Raw genomic sequence first — 18,965 nt, 5'->3', positions numbered from 1 at the left:
AGGGTGTTTGAGAAGACGGATGACCGAGACACCGTCTTTCAGAAGCGCTAGCACCTTACGACGGATAGACCGGTACACCTACTTTCCCCTACATCTGCTAGTCTACCCTGTAAGAGTTCGCACAACTTAGTCAACTATGCCAGAGCCCATAATGGCTTGTGGCTGCACACGGAAGTTTCTAGTATGAATAATCTCATGATCCCTTTGGGCCTGGGTGGCGGTCCAAGAAAAACAGGCAAGTCTTGGTAACCCCAGGTGCCTCAATCCACCTAGATGTGTGTTAGGTTGCCACCTTAGATAAACCCTTAATTATCAATCTCACATCTGTCATGGATATCACACCCAATCCACGTCTACTAGCATAGCATGGCAAAATAAGCAAACGTAGAAGTAACTCCCAAAGGTTTGATAAAAAAACAGGCAATAGGTACTACCTCATCTACTTCCCATCCTACAATTTAATTAGATCCTAATCATGCAATGTGTGAGGATTGATCTAATGCAATAAAACTGGATTGTAGAAAAGGTATGATCAAAGTGTTACTTGCCTTGCTGATGATCCGCGTAACATAGAGATTCGAAGTAACAGGCGGTGCACTCCGGGTATTCTATCGCAGACAAACAACAGGTATACAATAAGTACTCATCTAATGCACAGGTAAAACTCAAATAAGAGATCTAACCAGAAAGTTCAACTTAAGAACCCTGGTTTGCAAAAAGAATCAAATCGAACGAAGCAAAAGAAATCAAACGGCGAAAGAAAACAACTTCGTTCTAGTAATTTGGATCTAGGGAAAATTTTACAGTAGCAAAAACATGTTTAAGTTGATTATTCGGAAAGAGGGTTTCGAGACGAAACTCCAGGCGCTTGAATCGCCTGATTCCGATAAACGAGCGAAAAGTTATACTAAAATCGGATCAGAAATCGCGATCAGAAAATAACCGCGAAAAATCCGACGAAAAAGAAAAAGTACGAACAGATTAGTTTTTAAACATCACGGAAAACGAGGCGGCGGCGAACCTCGGGCGGCGCGCAACTCCGGCGGCGGCGGGCGGCCGCGGCGGCGGCTGGGGCGGGGCTAGGGTTAGGCGGCAGCGGCTGGGCTCTCTCTCGGCTCGGGCCTCGGGCGCCTTATAAAGGCCCCGGCCAGGGAGTCCTGGCCGAGTACGGCCCGTAGTCGGTTCCGGGTTTTTTTTAAAAAAAATCCGCTCGGAAGAAAAATAAAAATAAATACTAAACGGACTCCAAAAATCATGAAATAAATTTTGCCGGGTTTCTAAAATCAAGCCCGATAAAGTGAACATTTATCTGGGCCCAAACTACAACTTTGAAAAACGCGCATTTTTCCTAAATTCAATTAAAAATACCGAAAAACTCCGAAATAAAACTTATTTGATTTTTTTATTAAATCCTCAATATTTCTATATTTTGGGAAAGTCATTTTATTCCCTCTCTCATATTTTTGTAATAGAAATAATTGATGATAAAATAAATAAAATCAAATGATCCTGTTTACATAATTTGAGAAAACTCAAATATGTAAATAACGAAATCCCCAACTCTCTCCGTGGGTCCTTGAGTTGCTTAGGATTTTTCTAGGATCAAAATCCAAAGCAAAATAAAAATGATATGCATGATGATATAATGTATAACATTTCAAATTGAAAATTTGGGATGTTACAGGCTTGTATGCTTTGTTGAATGATTGGTTGTATAACTTGTGTTTTACACTGTTGGGGCATGATTGATTGCTGTTTGTTGAATGTGAACTCATATCTTGACGAATAATCATGTATGCTAACTTCGTATTGGTAGTTCCTGATCATAGGTAACACACCTATTACTGCTAGCTTGTTTAGTGTTGACTAACTATTCTTTTTTGATTTTTTTTTGTGATTATGTCTTCACATTGCACTGCTCGATCCATATCGACATGCCCACGCTATCTGATGAGGATAAAGATGTAAGGAACTCCTCCCAAGAATCTCCCTTACTCCTTGTATTAACTTGGCGACTAGACTTTACATGTTAAAAAAATATTATTTTCGTGAAACTGGAGCTCCTTCCTGTAACCCATTATACGACTTTATGAGCATGAACCACTTTCAGGTTATGAAAAAATGAGGTGCTCCAAACAAGATTGACTTCCTCTCTCTCTCTTTCTTATACAATGCATGCAGAAGATTGCAGCAAGTAAGTAACTCATTATGTCAATATTTAGAGTGTAATACTTCACAGTGCCATCTTTCCCAACAGATTGAATTTTTTATATTGCTATTTTGTTGAATAGTATCACATGTTTGTTTGCATTTCATACTTTAAATGCTCCTAACGTTGAGAGTTTTTTTCCTGCAATAGGCACGTGAGTTCCTCTCAAAGTTAGGTGATCTTAGTCAAACTCTGTTTTTTGCCAAAATTGAGAATGTGGAGGTAATTTCAAGATATTATTTCAACATTCCTGAGCAACTTTGATTTGTTTACCACCTATTGATTCCTTATTCCTTGCAGGGCTTGAACCATTTTGACGAGATCCTAGAAGAAGCAGATGGTATAATTCTTTCAAGAGGAAACCTTGGAATTGATCTGCCACCTGAAAAGGTTATCTCAACCTTCGCAATGCATTATATCTTAATGTGTCGTCCTAGTAGTAAAAAAATTAGAGAGAATCACTCCAATGCATTGTTTCTTAAGGGTCGTATCTAAATGATATTGCACTATAGAGAAAATTAAAGAACGAAAACAGGGAGTGCAAGAAAACGAGTTAAGAGCCGCATCTATATGAACATACAGCTCCACTCTCGTTCTTTCTTAATTATTACAGTGCCACATCAGCATTTTGACTATGATAACGTGCTAATAGCCAATCATTGTGAGTGCCCTTGGCAGTTGTTAAGGCATTTTGCTTGATTAACATGTATTTTTCCCATTTGCATGAAGCTTAGCGATGATTTTATGTGCTTTGTTAGATTTGCTCTTTTTTAAAATAAAAATCAAGGGTCTCTATTGAATACTACTTTGTTTGTTCTTTAGGTGTTCTTATTATTTCAGAAGTCTGCTCTGCACAAGTGCAACATGGCTAGAAAGCATGCTGTTGTTACTCGTGTTGTGGACAGTATGACGGACAAACCTAAGGCCTACTTGTGCGGAGGCAACTGATGTGGCAAACGCGGTGCTGGACGGTTAGTTTTTGCCTCTTGCAGATATCTTATGCTTTGGTGATCCTGTATAGCTGCTCATTACTGCACCCAAACAAACTATTAATGAACTTGAGCTGATCTTATTTTCCGAAAATATGAACATAACATATGGGTACACTCAGTTCTGAACTCAACCACCTAGTTCTGAACTCAACCACCTAGCACCGTAATATGAATAATGAATCAGATGAGGTTAACAAGTTTGTACCTCACATATCTGAGACAATGAGGACTCCGTGTGCTCGGTCTCATACTTCCCATTGTTGCTATCATGGTTTAAATTTTGCGGAGTAGTGCCAGTCTGCACTAGCAATATTATGTTAGTATTGAGTGTAGCAATGTATGCAGGATATGCTTCCCGCTAAAGCACCAGCAGCAGCCAAGAAGATTGAAGAATCCAATGGAAGTTCTGATTCTGAAAGCTCTGACTCTGAGGTATTCATTTACCTACCGACTTTGAAGTGGAAGCTTCATCATTTAATAGCATTTTAATTATCTTTTTGCCTGATTTCACCATGTTTCACTTCATTGGTTTTCAGAAGCCAGCTACTGAAGTGAAGAATTATGCGGTTGCTACTGCATAAAAGAAAAACAAGGAATTGGATGGCTCTGACAGTGATTCTGACGATTCGTCAGATGGGGTAAGAATCATATTTCTAGCAATGCATGTCTATGTGAGATAACTGAGTACAAAAGCATAAAACATATTTCTTGCACTTACCATTCCGCTGATCTCGTCGTTTAATTCTGTGGAGTACTCATATTTCTTAGTCCTAACTGGAAAACCGTTTGCAGGATATGGCCACTAAAAAACCAGTAGCCAAGAAAGTGGTAGAATCCAGTGAAAGTTCTGATTCTGACTCTGAGGAGGTATCAGTCCACTAGTTATATGAAAACTAAGGCTTCATTATTCTATCTTTATAATGTGATACTAACATTTTCAATATATTTCAAGGATACCACTGCTAAACCAGTTCAATCTTCCAAGGTTGTTGTTGTTAAAAAGAATAAAGAATCTAGTGATAGCTCATATTCTGACTCAGATTCAGATACTGAAGAAGTAAGTTCTCTGTTGTACTTGTTTACTCTTGGTAACTTCTCTTTTGTGATATTTGTATTTATTAAACATTGTTTTGCTGGTAGCAGATCTTTTATCTATGCCATCTTTCTAATGCGGTTACTTTCTATGTCTAGGATATCACTGCTCAAACAATTTCTGTAAAGAAAGAAAAATCTAGTGGTAGCTCAGATAATGACTCGGATTCAGATTCAGATGAAGTAAGTGTTCTGTTACTTGCTTACTCATGGTCACCTTTTTTGTGCAATGTTTAAAATTCCTTCCAATGTTTTGCAGCCAGCAAAATCTACTATTCCTGCTAAGAGGCCTCTGACAACAGAGAAAAAGAGTGAACATGTACGCATTATTTTTAAAATTTTATTTTCTTGAAAGCATTGTCTTCTGTGATATTTGTTGTACATTAATTGATCTTGTTGTAATTCAACATTTGCAGTCCAAGGATGATTCTGATGATAGTTCTGATGAGAGTGACGAAGAGTCTGCACTAAAGAAGCCTAAGGTACTTAATTTTTGGTGTTTGCCTTTTCATTTGAAGATTTTGCTTTATATTGCATTTCTTATTCTATCCCAGGATCCATCTTCTAGTGGTGCCATGCCAGTCTCTAAGGTTGCCAAGAAAGAAAGCAGTGGTGATGATGACAGTTCTAAAGAGAGCTCCAGCAGTGATGATGAAAATGATCAATCAATGTCAATGGTGAAGTCCAAGCAGAACGAAGTATGGTTTGAGTATATTTATGTTGTTGTAATTTTTCCTCTTATGTTTGATGGTAATTGGCCTCTAACTAGCTTCCTATTTTCAGGAACGAAGATCTGAATCATCCTCACCCCTCTAGAGAAATCGGTTTACTCATTCAAGTTCTAGAAATTCTTTATAGCTTTCTGAGTTTACTTTGGTCTTGCATGTGTTAGCTTTCTGTTTGTGCCCCTTTCTATGTCTGTTTCTTGTGTGCAAGCGCTCCATTCTATGTGTGTGACTCTGTGAATTTTTTTGTGTGTGTTGCTTGACTCTCTGTGTGTGTGCTTGACTGTGTGTGACTTGATGGTGAATATGTGTGTGGCTTGACTGTGCGTGTGTGACTGTGTGAATATTGCATTTGCTTGATGGTGTGGTTTGTATGCTTTGTTGAATGATTGGTTGTGTATTGTTGCATTTGCTTGATGGTGTGGTTTGTAAACTTGTGTTTTGTATTGTTGTGGCCTAACACTGCCTTTGCCGGTCCCAAGCCCGGGTGTGAAAATGTGGAGGGAGCTGCAGTTACCTTCTTTGTATTGTTTGCATTACGAGTGTCGATAGAAATTACACAGTTTAGGTTACTGTCCTAATCGAATAGTGAATCTTCACATGATTTGTTAGCATCTAGCTTTAAAATGCATCCTTCCTTGTTATAAACTTACTGATTCCTTTCTGAAGTTGTACGGGGTCAGTGTTTTTCTTATACGATACCAAAGGAAGCGAGCAACTAAGAATCTAGGCCTATAAGGGTTCGATTTTTCTCCCTTTTTGCTTTTTTTTACGGTGCCTTCTCAGCATGACGCATGTGGTGCTTTGGTTTTACTTCTGTGCGTGATCTTTTTAGGTGGAGAGGTCTACACGTACAACACGTTTTGGATTTGTTTTAGAGTCCACTGCTTTGACTGTCTCCTGATGCTCTGACTGTTTCCATCTTAGGCGACGTGTGCTTTCTGGTTTCGATTGTGTCTCCTTGTTTGCCATGTATCAGTTTTGTATGTTGGATTGTTTGGGCCGAATTTTCTGGGCTCTTCTCATGGTACGGGTGTGTTCCTTTCTTTTTTCTTCTCTGCTGCCTATAAATAAGTTATCTATATGTCTGTTTCTTTCCGTTTCTTATGTGCACACGCTTCATTGTGTTTGTGTGTGTGTGATGTGCCCCTATCTATGTCTGTTTGACTGTTTCTGTCTATTTCTTGTGTGCATTGTGTGTGTGTGATGTGCCCCTATGTATGTCCGTTTCTTGTGTGCAAGCGCTTGATTGGGTGTGTGCTTGTGTGACTATGTGTATTACATTTGCTTGATGGTGTGGCCTGTATGCTTTGCTGAATGATTTGTGTGTTTTGTATTGTTGTGGTTTAACACTCCTTTGCCGGTCCCAAGCCCGGATGCGAAAATGTGGAGGAAGCTGCAATTACCTTCTTTGTAAATTAAAATTTTCCATGGTATTTTAACAAAAATTTGTTGTGTATCTACAAATAACACAAATTATGTAAAAAAATTGCCATGGTAGATGCATATGTCATGGTCTGTACACTAAATTTGCCGTGATCCGTAACTAAATTTGCCATGGTCCGTGACAATAAATGTAACATGAACAAACGAATTTGCCTGGGCAGATTCATAATAATAAAATTGCCATGCATGGTATTTTAATTAAAATTTCCATGTTTGTATGGGAAATATGCCTTGGTTAAAAAAGAACAAATTATGAACGAAGAATGTGCCATGGCAGATTCATAATAAAAATTACCATGGTATTTTAATTTAAAATTTCATGTTTGTATGAGAAATTTGCCGTGTGTGTAAAAAAACAATTATGAACAAAGAATTGGATGAGGTGACTCGGTGTCCAGGCTCATCTGCACTCGCGATGAAGAGAAAATACAAAAAAGAAAATACTAGAAAAATCAGAAGGTTATGCTTTTTTTGCATGGAAGATAATTTGATGTGTGGGGTGCGTTCAAAATTTCAGATCATTTGGACAACTGAGTAGCTCTCGGCAATAAAGACAAATTTGGGGTCTGTGAAAAAGATTTACTATTCATCTATTGTTCTGACCCAATTTTTTTTTTAAGAACTACTCATGTATTCAAATGATCTGAAATTTGGAGCGCACCCCAAGCACCAAATTATCTTCCATGAAAAAAAGGATTTTTAAGCCTCCGCCGTCCCGTCGTCGCTCCCCGTGGACAGCACCTCCCGCCGATGATTCGTTGTCGTCTTCCTAGACCATGCGCGTCGGCGGAGCATCTCGCTAGGGATCTGATCGTGTATGTGAGTTTGGGCAGAGGAGTGGAGGAAAAAGGCAGAAGTGGGGAAAGGACGACATAGAAGTGATGGGGAGGTGGTGTTCGCGATTTGTGATTAATATCCTAGGGTCCAGACGACGTTTCAGACGCAACTTCTAAAAGGATGCTGGGCTTCTTAAAAATCTGACTTTCGCTCCCTATCATTTATTTAGCATAGAAGACACCGGTGCACACACATTGCTATATGGATTTTTCTTCCAAGAGTAAATGGATACAAAATAGCAGGCTGGCTCCTTTAAGTTTTAGAATACAAGGATAGATCAAAACCCTTTGGTGGATCCGAGCACAAGCATCACAAGAATAAAAACCTAATACGTACGCATTTAACAAATACTCAAGCTCACCCGCAAAAGAAAAAAAAACTCAAGAAGGAGTTAAAACTGTCTCGGGGTGGCGGTCGGAACCTAAAGCATGGAAGAGAGCAAGCTCGGCGTCTCCATCCCTATAATGGTGAGACGACATCGGATGATGAGGGGGTCGTGTTCGGCAGCAGTGTTGAGCGGCGGCAGCTTATATTCGACTTCGTAGCTGGCATCGTTGAACGTGTGTGTCATCTTACTAGACTCATAATTGGCGACCCCCTCAAACTCAAAGTTGAACTGGGCCGTCGTTGCCGGTCGGTAGTGGTCATCGTCACGGACTAGCAACACGGACACGCGTTCCTCGTCGGGCCGGTACCCATTGGGGTAGATCTTGAGGAACCATGTGATACCGCCTACGCTGAAGGGTTTGGAGTAGGCGCACTCGGAGCTCCGCAGCGTCGCCTTGAGCTTGGAGAAGCTGTTGATGGTGAAAGTGCAGTGCCCGGCCATGGCGGGCTCCAAGTCCACGGCCTCGACCTTGGAAGTGGACAAGTTTCCAAGTGGCCACTCGGTTGACTGCTGGTTCACGGACAGCGTCCACCGGACGGTCAAGGCGCCATCGCCGTCGACGCAAGAGGACGCCTCCATCTCCCTCATGTTGACCAGCATGTGTCCGTACTCGCTGTGGAACATGGTGTGCTGGCCAGTCTCGTCCAGGATTTCAATGGAGACGTCGGTGGCCGAGGCCGAGCATGGGTCTTGCTTGTCGACGCAGGTGACCATGACGCACCCTAGGTGGCCCCTAGGGTGCACGTTGACGTGCCACAGGTTGCCGCAAAAGTCGACCGTATCAACCGTCGTCATCTCGAGGTACTTGGCGACAGGGACGGTGACGACGCGCGTATTCTTGACCGCCGGCGACGAGCGGCTGGCAGTGGCGCCCATCGGAATCGATGGAGTTATTCAGCCCCTCTTCTCAGAGTAGAGCAACTTCCTTTTGGAGCGGTCTCAAAGTAACAATGAGCAAAGTAATCTAGCACGATTGTGGCGGAACCGTCCGTCCCCGTGCCTCCTTATATAGCGGAAAATCAGGTAGAAACCGAGACGGCGTCGCGTGCGTGGCTTTCCTCGCTGGAAGTCCTTAACCGCCCTGGTGTTTAGCCTTTTTTTTTAGCAAAGCCCCGGTGTTTAGCTTTTTTTTTAGCAAAGCCCCGGTATTTAGCTGGCTTACCGCGGCCCAGGAGAATCCAGGTTTTCTTTATTCCTTTTGAGTGTGGGCCTATTTGTCACTGCAGCTGACCGGTTACGGCTTGGGCTTTGGCTGGAGGTTCCCCTTGCCGCAAAAAAGTATTATGGAATTCACTATATGACGCACGAGGCATTTCCTATTTGGCGCTGCAGGCGCCGGTTACTGTTGTTTCTGCAAACCGGCGCCTGCAGGCGCGTCAGCTGGGCCGGCACATCTAGGTTTTTCTTCTGTGTTTAAAAAAGAAAAACTCAAGCGAACTGCGCTGCTCTTGATTCAAACCCGCGACCTCATCGAGCAAATTACATGTGCAACCACCACGTAAACCGACTGGGTTCTGTTATAATTGAACTTTCTACCTTTCCTATTCTTTCTTTTCCCTTTTCAGTTTTTCTTTTTTCATTTTTCGTTTTCTGTTTTTTTATGTTTTAAAAGGGTGATTGTAAACCGGTGAACTTTTTCTCCAAAATACATTTAAAAATGCATGGCCTCTTTTCAATTTTTGTGAACTTTTCTAAAACAATATGAACTTGTTTTCAAATACAATGAACTTTTTAAAAAAATGATGAACTTTCTTCGAAAATACGATGAACTTTTTTGAAAATTGATGAACTTTTTTCAAATTTTATGAACTTTTCTAAACAAAATTTGATGACATTTTTTCAAATATGATGCTTTTTTCAAATTTGATGAACTTTTTTCAAATACGATGAACTTTTTTGAAAATTGATGAACTTTTTTTTTCAAATTCGAAGAACATTTTCGAAATCACTGAACTTTTTATCAAAATTGATGAACCTTTTTCAAATTTGATGAACTTTTTGCCAAATTCATGAACATTTCTTAATTTGGTGAACTTTTTTCAAATTTGATGAACTTTTTTTGAAAATTGATTAACTTTATTTTCAAATTCGATGAACTGTTGAACTTTTTTTTATCAAAATTGACGAACGTTTTTCCAATTTGATTATTTTTTCTTTTCAAAATCTCTGTAGATTTTTCTAATTTGATGAACCTTTTTTGTAAAATCGATGAACTTATTTCAGGTCTGTGAACTTTTCTTTCAAAATGAAGAACTTTTTTTCAAAATCATGATCTTTTTCTGAAATAATTGAAAAAATTTAAGTGATACAGTAGATGAATGGTTCTGTGTAATAAAATGGTGCTGCGACCTTGTTATTAAGTATTTGACTCTAATAATAATACGAAACGGCAGGTAGCCCATGTGGCTGCTTGCGCTTGTTTGTGAACTCGACGTGGTGAGTTTCCTGAGCCGCCCCAGTGTGGGGGGCCTCGTGGGGCGCTGCAGGCGCCAGGAGCGCGAACCGGCGCCTGCAGCGCCGTATAGGAGCTCCCCACGCACGATGCGTCAAATTGCTGGAGTATCGCTGAAATCACTAATTAAAGAACACTTCATTTTTCCAAGCCGTGACAAGTGGCGCACATGCAGCGCGCCACTTGTCGCAATCTGGGAGTTTTTCCTTTTACGAGCTGCGTTCGCTAGTCTGCGCGTTTTCTAGGCCGGCCCAGCGTGGGGGGCCTCGTGGGGCGCTGTAGGCGCCAGGAGCGCGAACCGGCGCCTGCAGCGCCGTATAGGAGCTCCCCACGCACGCACGAGCACTGCAGGCGCCGGGAGCGCGAACCGGCGCCTGCAGCGCCGTATAGGAGCTCCCCACGCACGATGCGTCAAATTGCTGGAGTATCGCTGAAATCACTAATTAAAGAACACTTCACTTTCCCAGGCCGCGACAAGTGCCACACATGCAGCGCGCCACTTGTCGCAATCTGGGAGTTTTTCCTTTTGCGAGCTGCGTTCGCTAGTCTGCGCGTTTCCTGGGCCAGCCCAGCGTGGGGGGCCTCGTGGGGCGCTACAGGCGCCGTATAGGAGCTCCCCACGCACGATACGTCAAATTGCTGGAGTGTCGCCGAAATCACTAATTAAAGAACACTCCACTTTCCCAGGCCGCGACAAGTGGCGCACATGCAGCGCGCCACTTGTCGCAACCTGGGAGTTTTTCTTTTTTTCGTAGGTCCGTTTATTCAAAACGTTTTATCTTTTAAACCGTGCGTCCAAATCTCGAACCGTTTTCACCATTGAATTTCTCGCGTCGAGATCTTCAAAACTAGATCCCATGTTGATAGGTTTTGATGAACTTTTTTTTACGAAAAAAATGAACAAAAAAACCGGACGAAAAAACCAAACCGGGAGCACGGTTTTTTTTCCTTTCCGAAAGAGGCACGCCCGTGCCTCTCGTAAAATCACAACTGTGCTTCTCGTGGAAGCAAAACCGTGACTCTCATGTAAGGAAAAAAACAGAAAACACGTTTTTTTTTCCGTTTCCGAGAGGCACGGCCGTGACTTTCGCGAAAGCACAACCGTGTCTCTCGTGAAAGCAAAACCGTGACTCTCGCGAAAGAAAAAAAATAAAAAACGCGTATTTTTTCTCCTTTCCGAGAGGCACGGCCGTGACTTTCGCGTAAGCACAACCGTGCCTCTCGCGGAAGCAAAACTGTGACTCTCACGAACGACAAAAAAAGAAAACGCGTTTTATTTTTCCCTTTCCGAGAGGCACAGCCGTGACTCTCGCGAAAGCACACCCGTGCCTCTCGCGAAAGCAAAACCATGACTCGCGAAAGAAAAAAAAACAGAAAACACGTTTTTTTTTGTTTCCGAGAGGCACGACCGTGACTCTCGCTAAAGCACAACCGTGTCCTCTCGCGAAAGAAAAACCGTGACTTTCATAAAAAAAAAGAAAACGCGTTTTTTGCGAAAAAATTCCGAATTTTTTTTAATTGAAAAGCTAAGAAAGACCGAGGAAAAACCGAAACATCAAAAAAACCCAAAAAAAACCGTTTAAAAAGCCGAAAACACGTGCGGAAAAATAAAAAATAAACAAAATCCGAATGAAACGTCCAGAGTGCGACACGTGACAAATGACTGTGAGCGCGTCAAATGACGTTGATCGTTGCGAGGCTCTTGAAAAAGCGCTCGTTAACCAGTTGCTCCCGAGTATCGCACAGGCGGGAACGAAGTGAGCCGGCCCACTTATGACGCTAACACAGGCCACCGCTTCAGGAACGTTAGGGAAGTTGATAAAAAAAAGGAACATTCTGAAAGATTCTGTCCGGTTTTTTACATGATTTTTACTGTTTGTTTCTGTACTGGATTTTCTGCTTTTCTTCTTTGTTATTTCTTTTTCGTTTTTCGTTTTTCGCTTTCCATTTTTCTGTTTCTGTCTTCTCCTTCTCTTTTCTTCGAAACATTTCACAAAAAGTTCGTGATTTCATAATAATGGTTAAAATTTGAAAATATGTTCATGTTTTTTTTGAAAATGATCGCTAATTCGAATAAATGTTCTCATTTTCAATAAATTCTTTGAGTATTCAAAAACTGTAATCGTTTAAAAAATTGTTCATAGACTCCAAAAATGACCGTGTTTCCAATTTTTGCTCGGAGTTACAGAAAATTTCTCTTTGCTCATATATTCAAATAATGTATGAGTTTTTTAGAAAAAAATCTTCACAAATTTGGGAAATGTTGCATTTCATGAAAAGAAAAATGTTCGCGTTTGAAATTTAAGAAAATGTTCGGATCTGCCACTTCCTTAGTTCTTAAATGTGCACACTGCCTGTTAGTCAGTAAGGCTCAGGAGCCTCGTGGGTAGCCACCCGCGATACTACCGAGATGTTTTGTGTTCGATCACTCACGTGTGCACTAGTTTATGGGGTTTTTTCATTATTCTGCACTAAAGTACACTCGCTAATAGGCCGGCCCTGCCAGACTCGCGCTGTCTGAGTTCCCGCCTAAATAAGTTCGTTGAGCATTAATTCTGAGTCAAGATGAGAACCAGAAAGTATCCATGAAAACCAATATCTAATGATAAACTTGAAAACTCAGAACAACCTTACTGCTCGCAGCGTTACATTCTCTCTTTTCTAGCAAAGGCCCTCAAGTATGTTCATTCCCCTTCTCCTAAGTTTTGTTTCTCTCGTGTTTCCTGTGATGAGTTGTAAGAGCAATGGCGGCGATATAGGTTGGGACAACAGAAGGTTGTTCCTGAACTCATGCCCTAATTTTGTTTACAAACCCAAACGCTAAAATCGGTTAGGACACAACCCTGAACTTCCAATACCGTTCACCCTTGGCCAATCAGTTGATAGTTTTGTTGTGACATGGCACTTAGTCCCACATGTTGGGGTAACACATGCAAACATCAGGGAGTGAAGGTGTAACAAACCGGGGGTGGCTTCTCCGCAAGGAGCCCGACAACATGCCTACCAAGGGGCCCAGAAGGCCCACCATAGAGCTAGCGACAAGAAGGACCCTGGAGCAACGAATACATGTCTAAGGATCTGTTGGGGAACGTAGTAATTTCAAAAAATTTCTACGCACACGCAAGATCATGGTGATGCATAGCAACGAGAGGGAAGAGTGTTGTCCACGTACCCTCATAGACCGAAAGCGGAAGTTAGCACAACGCGGTTTGATGTAGTCGTACGTCTTCCACGATTCCGACCGATCAAGTTACCGACGCATGCACCTCGACTTCTTGCACACGTTCAACTCGATGACGTCCTCGAACTCCGATCAGCCGAGTCTTGAGGAAGAGTTCCGTCAGCACGACGGCGTGGTGACGAATGATGATGTTCTACAACGCAGGGCTTCGCCTAAGCAACGCTTACGATATGACCGAGGTGGATTATGGTGGAGGGGCACCGCACACGGCTAAGAGATCAAAGATCAATGTTGTGTCTTTGGGGTGCCCCTGCCCCCGTATATAAAGGAGTGGGAGGGGCCGGCCCTCTCTATGGCGCGCCCTAGGGAAGTCCTACTCCCACCAGGAGTAGGATTCCCCTTTTCCTAGTAGAACTAGGAGCCCTTCCATGTAGTAGGAGTAGGAGGGAAGGAAAGGGAAGGGAAAGGGAGAAGGAAGGAAGGGGGCGCCCCCCCTCCCTAGTCCAATTCGGACCAGCCCATGGGGAGGGGTGCGGCCACCCTTTGGGGCCTTTCTCTCCTTTCTCGTATGGCCCATTAAGGCCCAATACGAATTCCCGTAACTCTCCGGTACTCCCGAAAATACCCGAATCACTCGGAACCTTTTCGATGTCCGAATATAGTCGTCCAATATATCGATCTTTATGTCTCGACCATTTCGAGACTCCTCGTCATGTCCCCAATCTCATCCGGGACTCCAAACTCCTTCGGTACATCAAAACACATAAACTCATAATATAACTGTCATCGAACTTTAAGCGTGCGGACCCTACGGGTTCGAGAACTATGTAGACATGACCGAGACACGTCTCCTGTCAATAACCAATAGCGGAACCTGGATGCTCATATTGGCTCCTACATATTCTAGAAGATCTTTATCGGTTAAACCGCATAACAACATACGTTGTTTCCTTTGTCATCGGTATGTTACTTGCCCGAGATTCGATCGTCGGTATCTCAATACCTAGTTCAATCTCGTTATCGGCAAGTCTCTTTACTCGTTTCGTAACACATCATCCCGCAACTAACTCATTAGTTGCAATGCTTGCAAGGCTTAAGTGATGTGCATTACCGAGAGGGCCCAGAGATACCTCTCCGACAATCGGAGTGACAAATCCTAATCTCGAAATACGCCAACCCAACAAGTACCTTCGGAGACACTTGTAGAGCACCTTTATAATCACCCAGTTACGTTGTGACGTTTGGTAGCACACAAAGTGTTCCTCCGGTAAACGGGAGTTGCATAATCTCATAGTCATAGGAACATGTATAAGTCATGAAGAAAGCAATAGCAACAAACTAGACGATCAAGTGCTAAGCTAATGGAATGGGTCAAGTCAATCACATCATTCTCCTAATGATGTGATCCCGTTAATCAAATGACAACTCATGTCTATGGTTAGGAAACATAACCCTCTTTGATCAACGAGCTAGTCAAGTAGAGGCATACTAGTGACACTCTGTTTGTCTATGTATTCACACATGTATTATGTTTATGGTTAATACCATTCTAGCATGAATAATAAACATTTATCATGATATAAGGAAATAAATAATAACTTTATTATTGCCTCTAGGGCATATTTCCTTCAGTCTCCCACTTGCACTAGAGTCAATAATCTAGTTCACATCGCCATGTGATTTAATACCAATAGTTCACATCACCATGTGATTAACACCCATAGTTCACATCAACATGTGACCAACACCCAAAGGGTTTACTAGAGTCAATAATCTAGTTCACATCGCTATGTGATTAACACCCAAAGAGTACTAAGGTGTGATCATGTTTTGCTTGTGAGAGAAGTTTAGTCAACGGGTCTGCCACATTCAGATCCGTAAGTATTTTGCAAATTTCGATGTCAACAATGCTCTGCACGGAGCTACTCTAGCTAATTGCTCCCACTTTCAATATGTATCCATATTGAGATTTAGAGTCATATGGATCAGTGTCAAAATTTGCATCGACGTAACCCTTTACGACGAACCTTTTTATCACCTCCATAATCGAGAAACATATCCTTATTCCACTAAGGATAATTTTGACCGTGTCCAAGTGATCTACTCCTAGATCACTATTGTACTCCCTTGCCAAAAACAGTGTAGGGTATACAATAGATCTGGTACACAGCATGGCATATTTTATAGAACCTATGGCCAAGGCATAGGGAATGACTTTCATTCTCTTTCTATCTTCTGCCGTGGTCGGGCTTTGAGTCTTACTCATTTCACACCTTGTAACACAGGCAAGAACTCTTTCTTTGACTGTTCCATTTTGAACTACTTCAAAATCTTGTCAAGGTATGTACTCATTGAAAAACTTATCAAGCGTCTTGATCTATCTCTATAGATCTTGATGCTCAATATGTAAGCAGCTTCACCGAGGTCTTTCTTTGAAAAACTCCTTTCAAACACTCCTTTATGCTTTGCAGAATAATTCTACATTATCTCTGATCAACAATATGTCATTCACATATACTTATCAGAAATGTTGTAGTGCTCCCACTCACTTTCTTGTAAATACAGGCTTCACCACAAGTCTGTATAAAACTATATGCTTTGATCAACTTATCAAAGCATATATTCCAACTCCGAGATGCTTGCACCAGTCCATAGATGGATCGCTGGAGCTTGCATATTTTGTTAGCACCTTTAGGATTGACAAAACTTTCTTGTTGCATCATATACAACTTTCTTTAATAAATCCATTAAGGAATGTAGTTTTGTTTATCCATTTGCCAGATTTCATAAAATGTGGCAATTGCTAACATGATTCGGACAGACTTAAGCATAGATACGAGTGAGAAACTCTCATCGTAGTCAACACCTTGAACTTGTCGAAAACCTTTTGCGACAATTCTAGCTTTGTAGATAGTAACACTACTATCAGGTCCGTCTTCCTCTTGAAGATCCATTTCAATGGCTCGCCGATCTGGCAAGTCAATCAAGTCCATACTTTGTTCTCATACATGGATCTCATCTCAGATTTCATGGCCTCAAGCCATTTCGGGAATCTGGGCTCATCATCGCTATCCTCATATTTCTTTTTTTTTTTTTTCTTCTTATTTTTTTTTTTTTTTTTTTTGTTTTTTCTTCTTTTTTTTTTTTTTTTTTTTTTTTTTTTTTTTTTTTTTTTTGTTCGTGGTTCGTTCATGGTCAAGTAACATGACCTCTAGAATAGGATTACCGTACCACTCTGGTGCGAATCTCACACTGGTTTACCTACGAGGTTTCGGTAGTAACTTGATCTGAAGTTACTTGATCATCATCATTAGCTTCCTCACTAATTGGTGTAGTAGTCACAGGAACAGATTTCTATGATGAACTACTTTCCAATAAGAGAGCAGGTATAGTTACCTCATCAAGTTCTACTTTCCTCCCACTCACTTCTTTCGAGAGAAACTCTTCTCTAGAAAGGATCCATTCTCAGCAATGAATATCTTGCCTTCGGATCTGTGATAGAAGGTGTAACCCAACATTTTTCTCTTTGGTATCCTATGAAGAACACACTTCTCCGATTTGGGGTTTGAAGCTTATCAGGATGAAACTTTTTCACATAAGCATCGCAACCCCAAACTTTAAGAAACGACGATTTTGGTTTCTTGCCAAACCACAGTTCATACAGTGTCATCTCAACGGATTTAGATGGTGCCCTTTTTAACGTGAATGCAGCTGTCTCTAATGCATAACCCCAAAACTATAATGGTTAATCGGTAAGAAACATCATAGATTGCACTCTATCCAATAATAGTATGGTTATGACGTTCGGACACACCATTATGTTGTGGTGTTCCAGGTGGCACAATTTTGTGAAACTATTCCACATTGTTTTAATTGAAGACCAAACTCGTAACTCAAATATTTGTCTCTACGATCAGATCGTAGAAACTTTATTTTCTTGTCACGATGATTTTCCACTTCAGTCTGAAGTTCTTTAAACTTTTCAAATGTTTCAGACTTATGTTTCATCAAGTAGATATACCCATATCTGCTCAAATCATCTGTGGAAGGTCAGAAAATAACGATACCCGCCGCGAGCCTCAACACTCATCGGACTGCATACATCAGTATGTATTATTTCCAATAATCAGTTGCTCGCTCCATTGTTCCGGAGAACGGAGTCTTAGTCATCTTGCCCATGAGGCATGGTTCGCAAGCATCAAAATGATTCATAATCAAGTGATTCCAAAAGCCCATCAGCATGGAGTTTCTTCATGCGCTTTACACCAATATGACCTAAACGGCAGTGCCACAAATAAGTTGCACTATCATTATTAACTTTGCATCTTTTGGCTTCAATATTATGAATATGTGTATCACTACGATCGAGATCCAACGAAACCATTTTCATTGGGTGTATGACCATAGAAGGTTTTATTCATGTAAACAGAACAACAATTATTCTCTAACTTAAATGAATAACCGTATTGCAATAAACATGATCAAATCATATTCATGCTCAACGCAAACACCAAATAACATTTATTTAGGTTAACACTAATCCCGAAAGTATAGGGAGTGTGCGATGATGATCATATCAATCTTGGAACCACTTCCAACACACATCGTCACTTCACCCTTAACTAGTCTCTGTTCATTCTGCAACTCCCGTTTTCGAGTTACTACTCTTAGCAACTGAACCAGTATCAAATACCGAGGGGTTGCTATAAACACTAGTAAAGTACACATCAATAACATGTATATCAAATATAGCATTGTTCACTTTGCCATCCTTCTTATCCGCCAAATACTTGGGGCAGTTCCGCTTCCAGTGACCAGTCCCTTTGCAGTAGAAGCACTTAGTCTCAGGCTTAGGTCCAGACTTGGGCTTCTTCACTTGAGCAGCAACTTGCTTGCCGTTCTTCTTGAAGTTCCCTTTCTTTCCCTTTGCCCTTTTCTTGAAACTAGTGGTCTTGTTAATCATCAACACTTGATGCTCTTTCTTGATTTCTACCTTCATCGATTTCATCATCATGAAAAGCTCTGGGAATCGTTTCCGTCAATCCCTTGCATACTATAGTTCATCACGAAGTTCTACTAACTTGGTGATGGTGACTAGAGAATTCTGTCAATCACTATTTTATCTGGAAGATTAACTCCCACTTGATTCAAGCGATTGTAGTACCCAGACAATCTGAGCACATGCTCACTGATTGAGCTATTCTCCTCCATCTTTAGCTATAGAACTTGTTGGAGACTTCATATCTCTCAACTCGGGTATTTGCTTGAAATATTAACTTCAACTCCTGGAACATCTCATATGGTCCATGACGTTCAAAACGTCTTTGAAGTCCCGATTCTAAGCCGTTAAGCATGGTGCACTAAACTATCAAGTAGTCATCATATTGAGCTAGCCAAACGTTCATAACATCTGCATCTGCTCCTGCAATAGGTTTGTCACCTAGCGGTGCATCAAGGACATAATTCTTCTGTGCCAATGAGGATAAACCTCAGATCACGGATCCAATCCGCATCATTGCTACTAACATCTTTCAACTTAGTTTTCTCTAGGAACATATCAAAAATAAAACAGGGGAGCTAAATGCGAGCTATTGATCTACAACATAGATATGCTAATACTACCAGGACTAAGTTCATGATAAA

At 41.3% G+C, this 18,965-nt stretch overlaps 1 long non-coding RNA gene across 1 annotated transcript; it reads left to right on the top strand.

Moving 5' to 3' along the window:
• The first annotated feature begins 4,418 nt into the window (after positions 1-4,418).
• Positions 4,419-4,754, top strand: LOC125553563. Its single transcript, XR_007304115.1, has 3 exons — positions 4,419-4,476; positions 4,553-4,612; positions 4,710-4,754. It is a non-coding gene; the product is annotated as an uncharacterized LOC125553563 (long non-coding RNA).
• The last annotated feature ends 14,211 nt before the right edge of the window (positions 4,755-18,965 follow it).

Source organism: Triticum urartu, chromosome 4 (genome assembly GCF_003073215.2).
Source record: "Triticum urartu cultivar G1812 chromosome 4, Tu2.1, whole genome shotgun sequence".
Taxonomy (NCBI): domain Eukaryota; kingdom Viridiplantae; phylum Streptophyta; class Magnoliopsida; order Poales; family Poaceae; genus Triticum; species Triticum urartu.
This window is presented reverse-complemented; position numbering and strand designations above follow the sequence as displayed.